At 44.9% G+C, this 17,866-nt stretch overlaps 1 protein-coding gene across 1 annotated transcript in view; it reads right to left on the bottom strand.

Moving 5' to 3' along the window:
* Positions 1-17,866, bottom strand: part of NUP42 (nucleoporin 42) — a 277,634-nt gene that overhangs the window by 186,628 nt on the left and 73,140 nt on the right. The gene's annotated exons all lie outside the window — the stretch shown is intronic.

Genomic DNA, 17,866 nt, shown 5'->3' with positions numbered 1-17,866 from the left:
CTAGGGGGTCAGGAACTCTCTACCCTGCCCCCTTTTCACGTTCGCCACCTTCCATTTTCACTCTCGCACTGAAAACAAACAAAATGGCGGCCGACACTTCCTGATTTCGACCGATTTGAACGTTGACTAACATGTAACCACCAATCAGAATTACGCTCGCGCACGTTAGGGTGCGCGCTTATAGATATTTATATGCTTTTAAATGCTATTTTCTCAGGAACTACTGAACAGATTGACACCAGACCTGTAAAAGGCACTTCCCTGACCTGAGGACTACCTCTCTGCCAAATTTCAAGTAATTCTGTTCAGCAGTTCGGGCTGTACCTTCGACTAAAGGTCCTATGGAAAAATGCATGGGGAAAACGCGTTTTGGGACCCCCCTTTTTTCTCGGCCCCCGCTTGACGAATCACCCCGAGACTTTCAGGGTAGGAGCTGAACGGAGCACCCCATTAGTTTTGAAAATTTCGCGAGGATTCGTCAACTGGCGCCAAAGTTATTCAAAATAGAATTTTCAGATTTCCTATGGAAACTCGGGCCTAACTATAACTATCTACTGGCGACCGCCAGTAGATAATATATACACATACATACATATATATACATACACGCATATATACACAAATGCAGCCTTTCATAACCAGAGCTGAATAATGCTGTAAGGACTCCTCTGTATATCATAAACAATACATTAAAAACCAGGGAAAAACAACAGCAAAGCATGTTTGAAAACTGTTTTAATGCTTAGCACTTAGCACAATCGCTCAGATAGGATTGAAAGCATTGACAGCTCACAGGCTGCATTGCAGAAAACATAGCCTAGAAAAGGCTGAAAAGCTAACTCATAGCAACATAGAAATACACTGGCACCGTGCCTTTAAGGCAGCCATGACCTCTAGCTTCTCATCATGCCTCAGGGGTGACAGTTAGGTCAGTTGTTCTTTGCGGTGACTCAAAAGCCATGACACAAAGAGTTGACAATTCCTTAAAAACAAGGTTCCTTTGCCCGGGGAGGTGGGAGGGTTGCTTAGGACTTTGATGAGGATACCCCTGGAAGAGAACTAGGATTACAGGTAAGTAACTAATCCTTCTCTTCCAGGGGATCCTCATCAATAGTCATAAGCACTAGAATAGAATAGCGAGCCTCACCTCTTCCACCTGCGGGCAAAGTAACAAGTAATTAATAATCAAGCTCAGATAACTAAACTTGAAAACCCAGATATCTTATTATCTGAATAGATTCCTCAAGGAGGCTTGGCCTACTTGAGTATCCGTTCTGGAATCGGATTCAAGACAATAATGCCTTGTGAAAGTGTGTAACGATCGCCAGGTTGCTGCCTTGCAAATCTCTGCCATTGGAACATCATGCAAGAAAGCTATTGTAGCCGCTTTTCCCCTAGTGGAGTGTGCTTTAGGCGACAACAATAGGGGTTTATTTGCCAATTGGTAAGCCAATTTTATACAGGACACTATCCATCTCGAAATGGACCTTTTGGAAGCTGGAAAGCCCGTCATCATGGAACCATAATTTAAAAACAATTGATCTGATTTTCTTATGCCTTTTGTTGCCTCCAAATAGAACTTGAGCACTCTCTTAAGGTCTAAGGAGTGGAGTGACCTCTCCGCAGGATTTGAGAGATTGGGAAAAAAGGAGGGTAGGGAGATTAACTGGTTAACATGAAAATCAGATACAACTTTTGGCAAAAAAGCAGGGTGCGTCCTTAACACTACCCTGTTGTGGTGAAAAATAGTATATGGCTCTTTGGCAGACAGCGCTTGGATTTCACTTTCTCTGTGCGCTGATGTTATCGCCACTAAGAAAGCGGTCTTCCATGTCAAATGCTGCAACGTGGCCTTATGGATGGGCTCAAAAGAAGGACCCATCAATCTAGAGAGGACAAGATTCAACTCCCAAGGAGGAGAAGGAGGCCGAACAGGGGGACACACTTTCTTCAACCCCTGTAGGAAATCCTTGACCACCTGTAGTTGAAAAAAGGAAGGCTGGTTTGGTGACTTTCTGTAGGCCGTAATGGCCGCTAAGTATACCCTGATCGAGGAATACTTTAAACCTGATTTGGCCAAGTACAGGAGGTAAGGAAGAATTACCTCCTCCTGCCCTATAGCAGGATTAAAATGATTACAAGTGCACCACAAGTAGAATCTTTTCTACTTAAAGGAGTAGGACGCCCTCGTGGAAGGTCTCTTTGTGTCTTTTAGGATGTGCATACAGTACTGCAGTAAATTCAAGTGTCCATATTGCAGGACCTCAGGAGCCATGCTGCCAAGTTCAGTGAGGGAATGTTGGGATGTAGAATCTTCCCGTCCATCTTGGTCAGAAGGTCCACTCTGTAAGGTAGTCTCCTGTGGGGGAGCACCGACAACCGTAACAGGTCTGGGTACCACGACTGACGAGGCCAGTCCGGAACTATCAAGATCATCGTCATGTTGGATCGGATGAGTTTGGACACCACCTTCGGGATCAGAGACAGGGGAGGAAAGGTGTATGCAAATATTCCGGGCCAATCCATCAAAAGAGCATTCCCCCTCGTCCCTGGACGGTGGAACCAGGATGCGAAGGCGTGGCATTTTTTGTTTTGTTCGTCTGCAAACAAATCTATGGAAGGTTGCCCCCACTGATGGAAAATATCTGCCACTACCTCGTCGTTTAGCACCCAGTCTGGCTGATCTTCAAAGTGCCAACTGAGTTCGTCCGCTCGCACGTTTCGCTCCCCTGGTAGATGGCACCGCTGTGATGGAGAGGCCTCGGGCTAGAAGCCAGTGCCATATCGTTTGAGCTTCCAGGGAGAGCGGGCGAGAGCGCGTACCACCCTATTTGTTGAGGTAATACATGGTGGTCGTGTTGTCTGTTTGGATCAGGATCGAGTTGGACGTCATTGAGGGCTGAAAAGCTTTCAGAGCTAGGTGGACTGCTCGCAGCTACAACATGTTTATATGGTAGGATTGTTGCTTGATGGACCACCGTTCCTGCATCTGCAGGCAATCCATATGCGCTCCCCACCCTTGTAGAGATGCATCCGTTACCAAGGACTGCGTCGGAATTGGTTGATGGAACCGGACTCCCACTAAGAGGTTCTTTGGTCGAGTCCACCATAGAATGGACGACTTTGCTGCTTGCGAAAGCACAATTCGGTCTTCCCAGTGACCCGATGCTTGGTCCCACTTGTCCTCTAGGTCCTGTTGCAAAGGTCTCATTCTCAGCCTGGCGTTGGGAATGAGAAATATGCAAGAAGCCATCGATCCTAGCAGGGTTGCCACTTGCCGGACCGTTAGGCGAGCTGCCCGGAGAAGAGTTTCGCACTTCTGTTGCATTGAAGACAGTCTCTCCTCCGAAGGAAACGCTCTTCCTAAGTTTGTATCCAGAGTGGAGCCGAAATAATGGATCGCCTGGGTAGGCCGGTGAACCGATTTCTCCATGTTCACATGCAGACCTTGCCTGCGGAGTAGATTTAGACAGATTTGAAAATCGCTCCTTACTTGCTGAGGTGATGGCCCTTTCAGGAGCCTATCGTCCAAGTACGGGTAAACGAACAGACCCCTTCAGTGTAGAGCCGCCGCCACCACCGCCATGCACTTGGTAAAGACGCGTGGGGCAGATTTCAGTCCGAGGGCAACACCTTGAACTGGTAGTGTTTGCTGCCGACCACGAATCGTAGATATTTGCGATGACGGGGAATGATAGGTATGTGGAAGTACGCATCTTGGAGGTCCATCGATCACATCCAATCTCCTGTTTGCAGATGTGGACATATTTGATGAAGCGCCAACATGTGAAACTTCTCTTTCAAGATGACTTTGTTCAGCGATCGAAGGTCCAGGATAGGTCTGAATGTGTGCTCTTGATCTCTTTTTGGCACAGGAAAGTACCTGGAATAAACTCCCTTCCCCCGCTGAGAAGGAGGAACCTCTTCTATGGCCTTTTTCCGCAGAAGGGTTACCACTTCCTGTCGCAGTAACTTTAGCTGGTGAGGACTAGATCTTTTGGGAGGGATGTTCTTTGGAGACACACGTAGTGGGTATCCATTGCGTAGTATACTGAGCACCCAACGATCTTTTGTTATGTTGCACCTCAGATGATGTGAAGCACTTCCTCCCACTGGAGTAGGCAACGGCGCCAGAGGAAGCTCTTGCTCATTGCTTCCCTGCTGATCTAGCCATGGTAGAGGACTGCTGCTGATGACCTCCTCTAGCCCTGTTTGACTTATGGCTTTGGAACTGTTTTCCTTGAGTTTTGTTTTGGGACCACTGAGGGGTTTGAACCCTCTGTTGGTAGCCTTTGCGCTGGTTGGGTCTGTATCTCCGCTTGAACTCTTTTTTTCTTTTCTAATCCCACCGCCTTCAGAGTGCCTAACTCGGCTTTCATCCTAGCCATCTCCTCATCGGTATGGGTGCCAAACAGTGAGGACCCAGAAAAAGGCAGTTTAAGGATCCTCTGCTGTGTATCTGGCTTGGGAGCTGTTAGTCTTAACCAGGCAGAGCTCCTAGCGCAAATCCCATGCGCATAAGAATGCGCCGACAGCGTGGCACCATCCGCTGCCGTGCTAATCACTTGGTTAGCTACAAGGGATCCTTCCTTGATTACTTCTTCAAAGTCCCTTTGATCTTCCTTTGGCAGCTTTTCCTTGAAACGGTCCAAGGAGTCCCATAAGGCTCTGTCGTAGCAGCCTAATAAAGCTGCTGCGCTAGATATTTTTAGAGATGCTGCTGCAGACCCGCAAACCTTCCGCGCCCAAGAATCCTGGGACTTACTTTCTTTGTCAGGGGGGACCAACGAAGTTGCAGACACTGCGTGCGTTTTTCTTGCCGCCGCGACAATAACAGAATCCGCAGGCGGATCTGACTTCAAGAATACCGGGTCTGCTTCAGCTGGCTTGTATTTTTTCTGAATCCTAGCGGGTGCGGTTTTAGTTGTTGAGGGGGCTAGGAAAATGTCCATCACTGGTTCCAGAAGCCCAGGAACCAGAGGCAGCAACGGAGGAGACGCAGAGCTCTGATGTAGTGTCTCAAAAATCACCGTTGTTGCAATTTGAGGAGTCGACATCTCAATGTTCAGCTTCTGAGCCCCTCTCTGAAGCACCCCATGATACGTATTTATATCATCCATCGGAGACACTCTCGATTGAGGGCTATCCGATAGGGTGGGTGAATAGTCTCTTTCAGAGGAGCGGGTGGAGGAGGAAGACCATGTAGGAGACCTTCTTTTGTGATGGGAAGTAGAAGGTCGGTGCTCCCGCGATCTGCCCATACGGTCCGGACGTGTAGCTGAAGGCGATCTATCCACCTCTTGCACCAACCTTTGCAGAGGAGATCTGTGGATCGGACTGGCGTATACCTCCTCTCTTCGTGATGCTCCGGTCAGATTCTTACTCCAGTGATGGATGGGAAGAAGCCACCTTGGAGATAAGTGAACAGAAGAGGAAGCCCTTCTGTGATGTGAAAGAGATCTTGGACGAGACCTCCCTGAATGTCGCTCTGGGGAAGCAGATGGCGAATGCGTTGCAGGGCGTCTCGAGGAATGAGAGGATGAGTGCCGTGACGCTGATTCTGTCACTAAAACTACTGAACCTTCTCCAGACCTCACCGATTTGGGTCTCGACGTCGAGCGTATGACCTGCTCTGACGGAGCCCTTCTCGACGTCGACCTTGACCTCCTTCTTGACGTCAGATTTCGGCCAGGTGTTGAAATCGATTTCGGCGTCGACTCTGTTCTTCGACGTTGAATGTCTTGCCGACGACGTCGGAGTACTTCTGCGCATCGACGGAGGACTTCTGCGCCTCGACGCCAATCATAGCCAGGTTGACAACGGCGGAGGGCATCCGATCCTCGACGACGATCGCTGCCGTGTTGACGACGGCGGAGGGCTTCTGATCCTCGACGCCGTGTTGACGACGGCAGAGGGCTTCTGATCCTCGACACCGATCGTCGCCGGGTTGACTGTGGCGGAGGACTCTCGCACCTCGATGCCGATCGTCGTTGGATTGACGACAGCAGAGGGCTCCCAGCTTTCGATGCCAAACGTCGCGATGACGACAGCGGAGGGCTTCTGATACTCTACGCTGATCGTCGCCGGGTTGACGACGGCAGAGGACTTCTGCTCTTCGACGCCGTTCGTCACCGAGTTGACATCGGCGGTGGACTTCTGCTCCTCGGCGCCGGGTTGACGACTGCAGAGGTTCACGATTCTTCGACGGCAGATGAAGCGGCATACCTATATGTCGGCGTTCTCTCGACGGCGAGCACGCCGTCGAAGGTCTTTTCTTGGACGCATGTCCCACTGGTGGTAGTTTTCTCAGCGCCGAGCCCGACACTGATGGAATCTTGCTTCTAGAAGTGGATCTGGCCCTCTTAGAGCCTTTTCTCACTGGTGACCTGCCTCTGGAAGATGATTTATCCTTTTCTGCCAGCCCATAAAGACGGATATGCTCCCTGTCTTTTAGAGTTCTATTAGATAAAGACTGGCAATGAGGACAAGTCTTGGGGACATGGTCCTTAGGTAGACAGAGAATACAGACTGCATGAGAGTCTGACCTGGCCTTCTTTTTTCCACAAGAAGGGCAGGGGTCAAAAAGAGATGGCATTTTGAGTGGAAAAAATGCCAAAGTTAGCCAGAAAAAGTAAGCACCTTACTTGACAAGTTGAAAAACGTCGAAGTAAGATAAATCTTTCCAGAAAACTGAAGATTATTTCTGACTAAAATCAGAAAGAAGTGGAGCTGTGTAACCAGGGTCCTGCCTGAAGGAGCCGGAAAGAACAACTGACCTAACTGTCACCCCTGAGGCATGATGGGAAGCTAGAGGTCATGGCTGTCTTAAAGGCACGGTGCCAGTTTATTTCTATGTTGCTACGAGTTAGCTTTTCAGCCTTTTCTAGGCTATGTTTTCTGCAATGCAGCCTGTGAGCGGTCAATGCTTTCAGTCCTATCTGAGAGATTGTGCTAAGTGCTAAACATTAAAACAGTTTTCAAAAATGCTTTGCGGTTGTTTTTCCCTGGTTTTTAATGCATTGTTTATGATATACAAGGGAGTCCTTACAGCAGTATTCAGCTCTGGTTATGAAAGGCTGCATTGGAGATATATATATATATATATATATATATATATACACACATATACATATAGATATAGATTTGTGTTTCCGGGGTCCCGCGCATGGGACGGGAATAGTCTAGTGCTTGTGATTTTGATGAGGATCCCCTGGAAGAGAAGTATATGCTAACCCTAAATAATAATGTAGCTGAAGCAAATAAACATTTATTAGGGGGTGCGACACCCCAAACAACCCCCGAAGCTATACCTCGGTTAACAAGCCCTAGTAGTCGGTCTGTGAGCATCTTTTAGAACATTCATATATATTTGTGGTAGACTTAGACAACCAAACTCTAAGCCCTCAGGTGCTAGATTTAGCTGCTTGGGATCTGTAAGTCTGATTTTGCCCTTTTCCTGAGTGAGAAGGTCTGGCCTGCTGGAAAGCCTCCCGTGCCAGGTAACAGATATCTAGTAGGGATGTGAACCAAAGAGGTCTGGTCCATGCGGGAGTTGCCAGAATGAAGATGAGGGATGTTTGCCGTAGCTTCCTTGACCATGTATGAAAGGAGTGAGAGGCAAAAAAGTGTAGGCAAATATCCCTGACCAGTTCATCCAATGGGCATTGCCCATGGAGTGTGGAAATCTGGAGGTGAAGGTTTGGCATTTAGCGTTTTTGTGAGTGGCAAATAGGTCTATTAGCGGAAACCACAATTGTTGAAACTAGCGGAGTAGGACTCGAGTGGAGTTCTCACTTGAGGACGTGTTGATATGTCCTGCTAAGCAGGTCTGCAAAGTCGTACACTCCCGGGAGGTACTCTGCTAGGAAGTGTATCTGATATGAAGATGCCCAATGCCAAACCTTTTGCGCCAGGGCTGACAGTTGTGAAGAGGGAGTGCCCCCCATGTTTCTGCAGATAATACAAGGCATTCATGCTGTCGGTTTTGATGAATGCCACCTTGCCCAGAATGTTCTGAACAAAGGCTTTGAGAGCTAGTTGGATGACAAGAAGTCTGAGAGAGTTGATGTGAAATTCCTGCTCTTGATGTGACTAAAGACCCTGAATTGCTATGGTGTGGAGATGCAGCCCCCAGCCAGAGAAGGCGGCGTTTGTGCCGATGGTCACTTACCAAGCGGGGTCTGCAGAGGGCCTGCCCTGCAGCAAATTGTTGCTGTTCCACCTCTGAGGGGAGCAAGGAGTACTGGCCCTTCCCAAAACTAGATCTTGGAGAGAACCCTCTCCGTGTGACTATGGTGTCGAGAGACATTCCTGCAGTGGGCACATGTGCAATATAGAGTGGGGAACTATGGCTATGCAAGAAGCTATCATTCGTAAGAGAAGATTAGGTTTTGACTGAAAAAAAAAAAAAGAAGGAGTAGTGCTGGACAGCTAGCTTTCTCTTTAGTGGTTTGGGTAAGCCTTGCCAGTGACTGCGTTTAAAATTGACCCAGGAATTTGTAGAGGCTGGAGGTGGAATTTGGTGCAATTTATTGTAAATCCCAACTTGTGCAGGAGGAAGATGGCAATTTGAGTGTGTGCTAGGTACTACTGTCTGCCTGTGCTCTTGATCGGCCTATCGTCTAGAAGTGGTATTGATTACTTGGCGCTATATTGTGAGGTGCGCTAAGAGTCGATCTCTACCCTAAGAGTTTTCTTGCTGCAAAAAGCCAAGCAGAAGGCACAATTAGTGTCTGATCTGGTAAAAAAAAAAACAGATTGCCGGCAGCGCATGTGTCAGTTCAAAGGGTATTTTGTGTCACACTGAAGGCACTTTCAAAGGGTATATGTTCCATGACTCTTTGTAGTTCTTACGAGACGGAGCCCCTACGGCAGGGGAACTGGTGTTGAAGTGTCCCCGTCTGGTCTTTATAATTGCAGGTAAGAGTTGGTGATCAAAAGCTATATATATAGATGTATTTGACACCCAAGCATGAATGTCAAGTGTCTTCTTAAAGCTAAACCCTACCAAGACAAGAGTCCTCTTTATCAACAACAAACAAGTCCACGTCTCCCTTCTGCTCTGATAAAAGCAAGATCACTCATTTTGGCGTCATTATGACATTAAAATAAACTTAAAAACTCCCACAGTAAAGAGACATAGGCAGTACATTACCAACTCTCACTCATGTGTAAGGCCATAGTCTCTCGTCTTGAAGTATATCGGAGAACTGCAGTGGAACACATGGTTCTTCACTGGACGAAGAGAACACTCTGCTCAAAGTCATAGATTCAACTTCAGCGTCAATGAAGATCTTCCTTCACTCAGCTGCAAATCAGACAACGGATCAGCCCCCTTCAAATACCCACTCCATCTTCCACATGATCTTAAAGAGGTGCATCACAGTCAAAGAAGTTGAGAACAAGGTTCCTGTCCCTAGCTATAAAACTGAGCTCATTCAGAGGTTAATAAACAAAAAGAAGGTAGGTCTTTACCAGATTATTGCCTTTTATCTGAATACAATTGAATGGGGACTGATGAATAAAATGGCGGTCTACATATGTGGCATCACCAGATTAATGTTTTGCTTTTAAACTATGAAATGAAAATTATTAAATCTGAAATGTTTCAAATGTGTATTAAGGAAGAACTGAAATTACATTTTGTATTTCAACTTTCCACACTTAAAATGTTAAAGTTGTTAGATCACAATCGCTGCATATGGGTTTGCATTGTCTAATTGTCAACATGGATGACTTCAATCTTGGTGCATGCACTTTAAATGTTGCTTTCTCCTTGATTTTAGATACATTGTCCATATGCTGACTTGAGTATTTAACCCTGCTACAATGTACTTGAGGTGGTGTCTGTTTTGCACTAAGTACTATGCACATTTTGAATATCAGTGGTGACTTTTTTTTTTTAACTAAGCCCCATACAATTTTTAGAATAGCAGAACTGCCACAAACATATTTACAGTTTGTATGCCTCAGGCACTTCAGTATTGCCTGGTAAATCAAGAATTGGAATTGTGGAAGTACATTTTTCCATATGAACATGAATTACAGCTGAATGATCTATGACCTTTATATGTTGCTTGGTTTGGACTATGCAATTTATATTCAAGCACCACAGTTAGGAGAAATACATATGACATGAGAACACACAGATGAGCAAAAAACTTTATATGGTGGGAGACCGCTAACTATATATGAGGATGGCTGTGTTGAATATGAAAAAAACGATGGCATATCAATAGATCATCCAAATAATATACAACAGGACAAGCCAACTTAATGTGGATGGACTTTGGATGAATTTCCATTTTTGCCTAACATTTAGTTATTTGTGATTATAATTGTATTTTGTATGAAAATTGTAATTGAATGATAACAGGCATGAAGGACATAGATGTATAATGCGCGTGATGTGAAAGTGAACCAAATGAAATCAAATGGACTAATACTACGCTGGTGGAAAATGGCAGTTGTTAGTTTCCAATCGTCACTAGAAAAATGCAAGGTCTAGCTGTTTGGTAGATAAAATAAATGACGGACTGGCTCACTACCTATTGACAACTTTTATGTAAGAATCATGGTCCAGTCGAAGGCATCAGCCAAAACGCATCAGCTTTGTCTGCTTGTTAACCTACAGTAGGACGTGATTTTCACCTTAATCCTAGAGTGACACTGCAAGTACTGGGCATATTACTTGACAGGAAGATTGAGATTATATATATATATATATATATATATATATATATATATATATATATATATATATATTTTATATAGGTTTGCCTACAAAGGTGCTTTCTGTTAGTGCATAATATATATATATATATATATATATAGAGAGAGAGAGAGATATCTTAGAGCCATTTCAGCAAAGAACATATGCACCTGTAACAAATCAATCACCAATGCTCGTATTACCCTATATAAATGTGGGCTCTCTTTTCTGTGATCTACTTTTTAATGCTTTCTTTTGTATTTATTCAGATATTTTCCGAGACAAAGTCAATCTCTTGTTTATATATATCAAGGATTCCACCATATGACTGCTGTTTGTTTAAAAAAGAAAAGGTCATATCTGTAACTCTGGTTGTAATTAAATTAATTATCTGCTTTCTGTTAGCTCTGACCAACATAATTTAGAGTCATGAAGTCATGACACTACAAGCCACATGCAAAGTGTTATATTTAATAAGATTTGGTATGCAAACACATCACTTTGTCAATTAAGATGATATTAGCCTCATAAGGCGTGACTGTATTCAAATAAACCAAAAAAATTATAGAAAAAGATAGAACATTTATGTAGGAAGAAAATGCCCCATTGGTGTGTGTACACCACAGCAAAATAAAACAACAAAAACTCCAGAATGGTAAAACACAAATGTATTTGTTTGAATGCTTGCTAAACTTCTCGGACACTGGCAATTGCTCAGGGCCGCATTTTAGTCCATCGCTTTTTACCTATTAGGCCACTTCAGACAGAGACCAGCCACATGCAAATCAGTCTTGAACATGCTTCAATAGGAACAGTCTGGCAGGAAAAGTCAAGCTAGATCTTCTCAAGACTGGGCTGTAAGCTACCTCAGTCTTGTTTGAGCCTACTCTGGTCTTGTAAGTTCATGTTCTGTGGCGCAAAGAACACAGGACCAATGTCTGGGCATACCCTTTGAATAAAGGGCATCACACTCAGAAAACCACAAAGTTAATGGGTGGAATATTTTTAAAAAATTAAAAAAATGTCTCAGCCACTGGTGATTGCTCAGGTTGCATTCCAGTCTATTTAGCGTTCAGGCTGGACTGTTCGTACTGGAGCAGGACCAAGGCTGTTTGGAATATGGCTAGTCTATGAAGTGGAATCGTGGGTGAAAAACAATGGACTGGAATGCAGCCCCCATCAACTGACAGTTGTTGAGATTTTGGCAATAATTAAGTCCATCACTCTTGTGTTTTTCTCTGGCAGAAAGGCCCCTTTATGCACAGCCTATAAACTTGAAATGCCATGAATATTTGTCTGCAAGGTATATGGGTACTGTATAAAGTTTTACAATAGAAAAGAGTACATGACATAGGTAAAGCAGCAGAAATTAGTTAATGTAGTTAATACTTATACAACACCCGTATACTTTCAGAGTTTTCTGAAAGTAAGCAAGGCAAGTGCAACGACTTCTAATTGGATAACGTTGGCCCTTATTTATCACGCCCCAATCCCAGTTAAAAACACATGTCTCTGTAACTTGGACTAGTAAGAAGCATGCATATAGGGTATGCACAACCCTTACCATACACTGTGGTAAACTAAGCTCAAGAACTCCCTCTTTCTTTAAATGTGCCAGCTTCACAGACTACTCAGATAATGACGAGAGAGGAAAAAAAAAAAAGGGAGCGAGAATGCCACTATGAGAGCACCTAGGATGAGAGGTAAAATGGTCACTCAAAGAAAACTAACTTCTGTCTTTGGTGCTCCTCTTCTAGGCCTGCAGCAACAAATGATGGACGGCGCAGGGTGAAGACTAATTTGCATATGCCTGGGTCTAAACTGGAATGGCATGGTGTGCAAACAAACAATGGATTTAGCCCAGATCTGTGACTGAGAGGGTGAATGTTTGATTAGTTCAGCATTCCGTCCATTATCTTTTTTTGGTTGCATTTATCACCCAAGTAGGAAGGGTATCCCCAGACGGGGGTCCCGTGCTCGCTACGCCACCAGATTAAAAATAGTCTGGCTGATGAGGGGGTGAAACACCGAAATTGGTTCCAGGATGCTGGTTTCTGGCCCAGGGAAGACCTGGCCTGGCAGTGTGGGCTGTACTGTTCCCATGGAGGGGCAGGGTCAAGATTGACTTGCATATGGCATAAGACTAACCTGGAATGGCATTGGGAGTAAAAGAACGATGGATTAAACCCAGATCTATGACTGGGGGTGAATGTTTGATTGGTTCAGCATTCCGTCAATCATCTGTTCCTTTTGCCTCTACTACAGAAAGGCACATATTCTTGACATGAAATGAAGAAAATAAACACACCAGCAACCCTTGTTTCCAATAAACAAGCTGCTGGGAACATCCTGGACACATGCTGGCACCATCACACTATACAAACAAAAATAATTCCACTAAAAGGGATGAAGCAGATCTTAAGCTTCTGTATGCATATGCGAAGTGAATGCAGCCAATGCCAACTTCTAAACCTGCAGAGGCACTGAGGAATTTAAACAAAGCGTGATAAACACTGTTCATCTAACTAAAGTAACTTTTGCTGGTTATGCAACTCTCTTCACACAGACATCTTCACAGGGGGACCAAAGCTAGTCAACATATTATTCACTAAGGACAATTAACAGGCAAAAACTGTATTTAAAACTGAAGGACATTGTCAGGTAGGCTCCTTGATCAGTAAAAGGTTTTTCTATTTAAAGTAAGAAAGTATAAGAAAAGCGACCATGGGTGTGATCGCAGAGACTCACCAGTCAATGAGTCAACCAGACTAATAGCAGATTTAAGCCTATATTGCACTTCCTTTAAAATAACTCACAATACACTTACGATATTGCCAAATCAAGCACTGTAGAGCCTACTCGCGTAACCTAATCTCAAAAGTGAAACATGGATAAATGACTGTTTGGTGGGACGATGAATGTAGAAGATATTCAAATGCAAGTACAACTAACAAATCAATCTGAAAGGAAATTACACAAAGCATTTCTGATGAGCCTGTTCAGGTCTCCAGGCACAAAATTCATGTCTTACTGTGGTTAGCTTCAGATTACCATAAGCAACACTGAAGCACAAACCAGTGCAGCTGACTTATGAGAGGGCCAGTGGGTTTTAGTAGAGGATGCTGCGCATAGCTCTGCAGTTAGGCTGCAGGTTTAGGTTGTCCATGCCTTCTCTGTGGACTATAACTCAGTCAACCCTAGAATGTAGAATATACAGCTTAAAAAATGGCCTGGAATCACAAAGAGGTCCCTGATATGAGCTAGTACATTTTACAACAGCATTCCCAACATGAGGGATTACCTCAGGATGACACCCTGACGGTACTGCAACTGGCATTGGATACCACCACCTGGAACTACCACACACCAAAATGGTTTGCACTAGATTGCGCAGCGCTTGCGCTCAAAGAAAACTTTTGAGTTTGAACGGGAAATATACTTACAAAAGTATGGTACATCCATGGGGAGCGTTTTTGCCCCAAGTGTAGCCGCACGTTAGGTCTACAACTTTGAAATGAAACACCTATTTAACCCCAACACGCCACATGTCGCCATGATAAAATTCTACAATCGCTACATTGATGACATCCTATTGATCTAGGAAGGCAACAATGAGTCTTTACAAACATTCTTCCAATGGATAAATTGCTGTGATCCTAATCTCAAGTTTACACACAATGTCCATAGGACCACCATGGTCTTCCTCGACCTGGACATTCAAGCCAGAGACGATAAACTCATAACTAAGACGCATTTCAAACCAAGAGTACGCAACTCCCTATTACACTACACCAGCTTTCGCCCGAGGACACTGCATGAGAACCTACCCTACGGGCAATATCTCCACCTGCACAGAAACTGCAGTAATGTCCAAGATCGGAGATTAGGCCAACTCTCTAATGGCCAAACTACAGGAACAGGGCTACCCTAAAAAGATTACCGAAAAGGCCAAAAAACTTGCCCACAACCAAAACCAGGAATGCCTGCTGGAAGTTACAGAACGCACCACCACACCTATTCCCCTCACATGAGTAACCACATTTAATTCCCAATCCAACAAAGTTTTCGGCATAATACTCAAGAACTGGAAAATGCATAACATGGGCAAACTTGAATGGGAAAAGCCTCTTTTCTCCTACAAATGGGCGAAAAGTATAAAAGACACACTCATATCCACGTGCCCCTTACAACCTACCATCACTGTACCGAATGCATGGGGCCTCCCTAATATCGTAGGCCATTTCCCCTGCGGGAACTGTAGTGTGTCACTTAACGGAACCCACGAAAAGCCTACATTTGGAACCTGGTAAAACATGGCATATCCGTCATCACACCAACTGCAACACCATGAATGCTATCTACCTTATTACCTGCCCTTGTGGACTAACATACATCGGCATGACCAGCCGCAAAATCAAGACCCGCATATGCGAACATCGCAGTACGATCCGATGCAAAAGAAATACGACGCACAGGACCAACCACTTCTTAGAGGATGGACACACTACCAATGACATGCGGTGGGTAGTTATCGAAGCACTAGAGACCAACCTACCTAACCTACAAAGACGTCACCTGGAGAAGGAACAGCGGTGGGCCTGTCACCTATCAACCCACCTCACAGGCCTCAATGAGTATATCCCCTGGAATTCCCTGAACAAACCCCTGTGACCACTTCACTTTGGGGTATACCTGTATCATCTACCTAATTCTTGCGGCATATTAGCCATCCTGTAGGCCCTCTCCACCTCTCAACCGGAGGCCTCACAACGGGCGACTTAACATGGAATACTTATCCCCTCCTCCTACATGAAACATCAATATGAAAGCGCGCAGTTACAGCCGGCGCACAACTCGATGGTTTTTCACACTACTACACCTCCGTAGGGAATGCACATACCATGCTTTTGCCCATATTACTTTCAAAATGGCGGTCTCTCCCACCAGAGATACTGACAGGATAGCGCGCTTATCAGTTACAGCCGGCACATAACTTTATGGTTTTTCAAACTACTACACCTCCATAGGAATGCACATACCATCCTTCTGCTTAAACACCTCCAATATGGTGGTCTTTACACATGCGCGATTCGTAGCCCAGTGAGTGGTCCAGTTTTCCCTTGTCAGTGCGTCCCACGTCACATGCATAGACGCACAGACCCACACACCCCTGCAAGCGACCGGTAACAGCAATGTAAGCCGGCTCACTGCTTTGGTCCAGTAACATCCAGGACCGCAAGGAGACCGGAATAGGTGCTCACGGCGGGTTCTTCGTCTTGATGAAGTAAGAATTTCCCATTTCTTCTGCAGGCGTCTCCACTGCCTAAACATCGGACTCCTTCGAGTCGACTCCTGCTAATATTTCCTTTCATTTTGCCCAGTGTGCGACTACAGACGGGCGCTCCTCCCGGGTCCTGCACAAGCTCCTTACAACACGTAGCTAGTGTAAATATGTTGTTCTTTCACATATGTGTGTCACTCGCAATCACTTTTAAACGCTGAAACTGTTACAGCAAACGCATGGTCGCCTAAACGCCCGACCAGCACCTGCATCAGCACTTATACGAAGTATTCGTAAACATAAGGCAAATCAGCACTTAAGGCACCCACAGGGCTCGTACAGCCCTTTATCTTTACCTTCATTCCAAACGAGGTATTTAGCATGCGACATACTCGCCACAACTAGTAGTGAGCTGCATGTAAAGGGAGCACAGTATTCATCAACAGCATGCATTACCAGTTATTACCCGCTAATTACCATTTACCGACTCACAAGAGTGCCATCTGACTTGAGACAACCACAATGGCACAAAATCACTGCGAAAGAGATAGCATTTTATGTTGCATTTATGCTGTGTGTGTTTGGTCTTGTTGTCTTTCTTGCCTTACAGTTTTTTTAATCGTGGGTCCGTGAGTATACTGACACCACCTATCTCACAACACACCTTAGCGTGCATGTCATCAATCAAAGTTCAAGTGGCGTAATTTTGCCACACTCTCACATCACGCACTTGGTCCTGACGTAAGCCCCCATTTTTCACTGGGGCTGAAACATGTAGACCGACTTTTGGGACAACAAGGAGCATTCCCTCTCCTCAGTTACCCGCCCTATATATTTTTTAACCTTATCCTGGGCCGCAAAGAATAAAGTACAATTTGCAATGATTCCCAGAGATAATTTTAACCTTCACCACTTTTTTCCACACATCACACGACTCCAGCTCCGCTGTAATCAGGTGTCGTAACACAACCTGGTGGCATTCGGCTACCCGGTTGAGACCCCAATGATGAAGAATGCCACCAACTAGGTTGGTGGGTAAGGGGTCTTAACAAACCAAAGGTTTCTCTGGCATCCATATACTAGTGAGCTGTCCTTTGACAGTGGGTTTGTCCACATTGTTTGTTTACTATTTATCTTGGGGATAGGAACGTACCCCTACATTATCCTCGCTCTCTCCTTGTTCACCCGAATTGCTATTCTTGCCATGTAAACTAAAAATATATTTTCTGTGGCGTTCCTGAAAGCTCCTTGCAGTTGCGCTTGTTTTTCAACATCAACATTAGACCCTCGGTGGGCTACTCTCACTCATGCCATACGTGGCTGGTCAAGAACATGGAACCTCAAATTCACAAGGAGAAACGCCTGTGCTTGAACAGCATGGAATAATTGGCGACTTGGGCCATACCACTGTTAGGACTCCAGTTTTCCCTTGGCCAGAGGAGCATGGAGTGTCAGACTCCATCACATAGTCAGCAAAACAAATCCGAACATAGGTTGATTCTGCTAACTTTTGCTCTGCAAAACTATAGCTCTCACAGAAAAATATTATCCATGAACTTGGGATGCAGACAAGTATTCTGCCTTTCTAACAGACAAGCCAGTGCATTGAATTTACTATGGATTTGGTTCAATTCTGGATCTGGATTACTCCAACAATGAAAGTTGCAGCTCACAAAGGACATCCAGAAGCTGCAGAGAGCCCATTACAGAGTTGACAGACTTTGTTTTAGCCATTAGATATCCGGTCACATTAACTCTGTCTGGAAAGCCACATTGGTACTAAGTACCCAAAGAATAAAATGTAAGCTGCTCTGCAAAGCCTTTTAAGCTTAGGGCCGAGGGGCTCAAAATATGTCTACTGATAGAAGCACCCT

The sequence above is a fragment of the Triturus cristatus genome, chromosome 10, assembly GCF_964204655.1.
Source record: "Triturus cristatus chromosome 10, aTriCri1.1, whole genome shotgun sequence".
NCBI classification, from domain to species: Eukaryota; Metazoa; Chordata; class Amphibia; order Caudata; family Salamandridae; genus Triturus; species Triturus cristatus.
The sequence above is the reverse complement of the archived record's forward strand: the minus strand, read 5'-3'. Positions and strand labels throughout refer to the sequence as shown.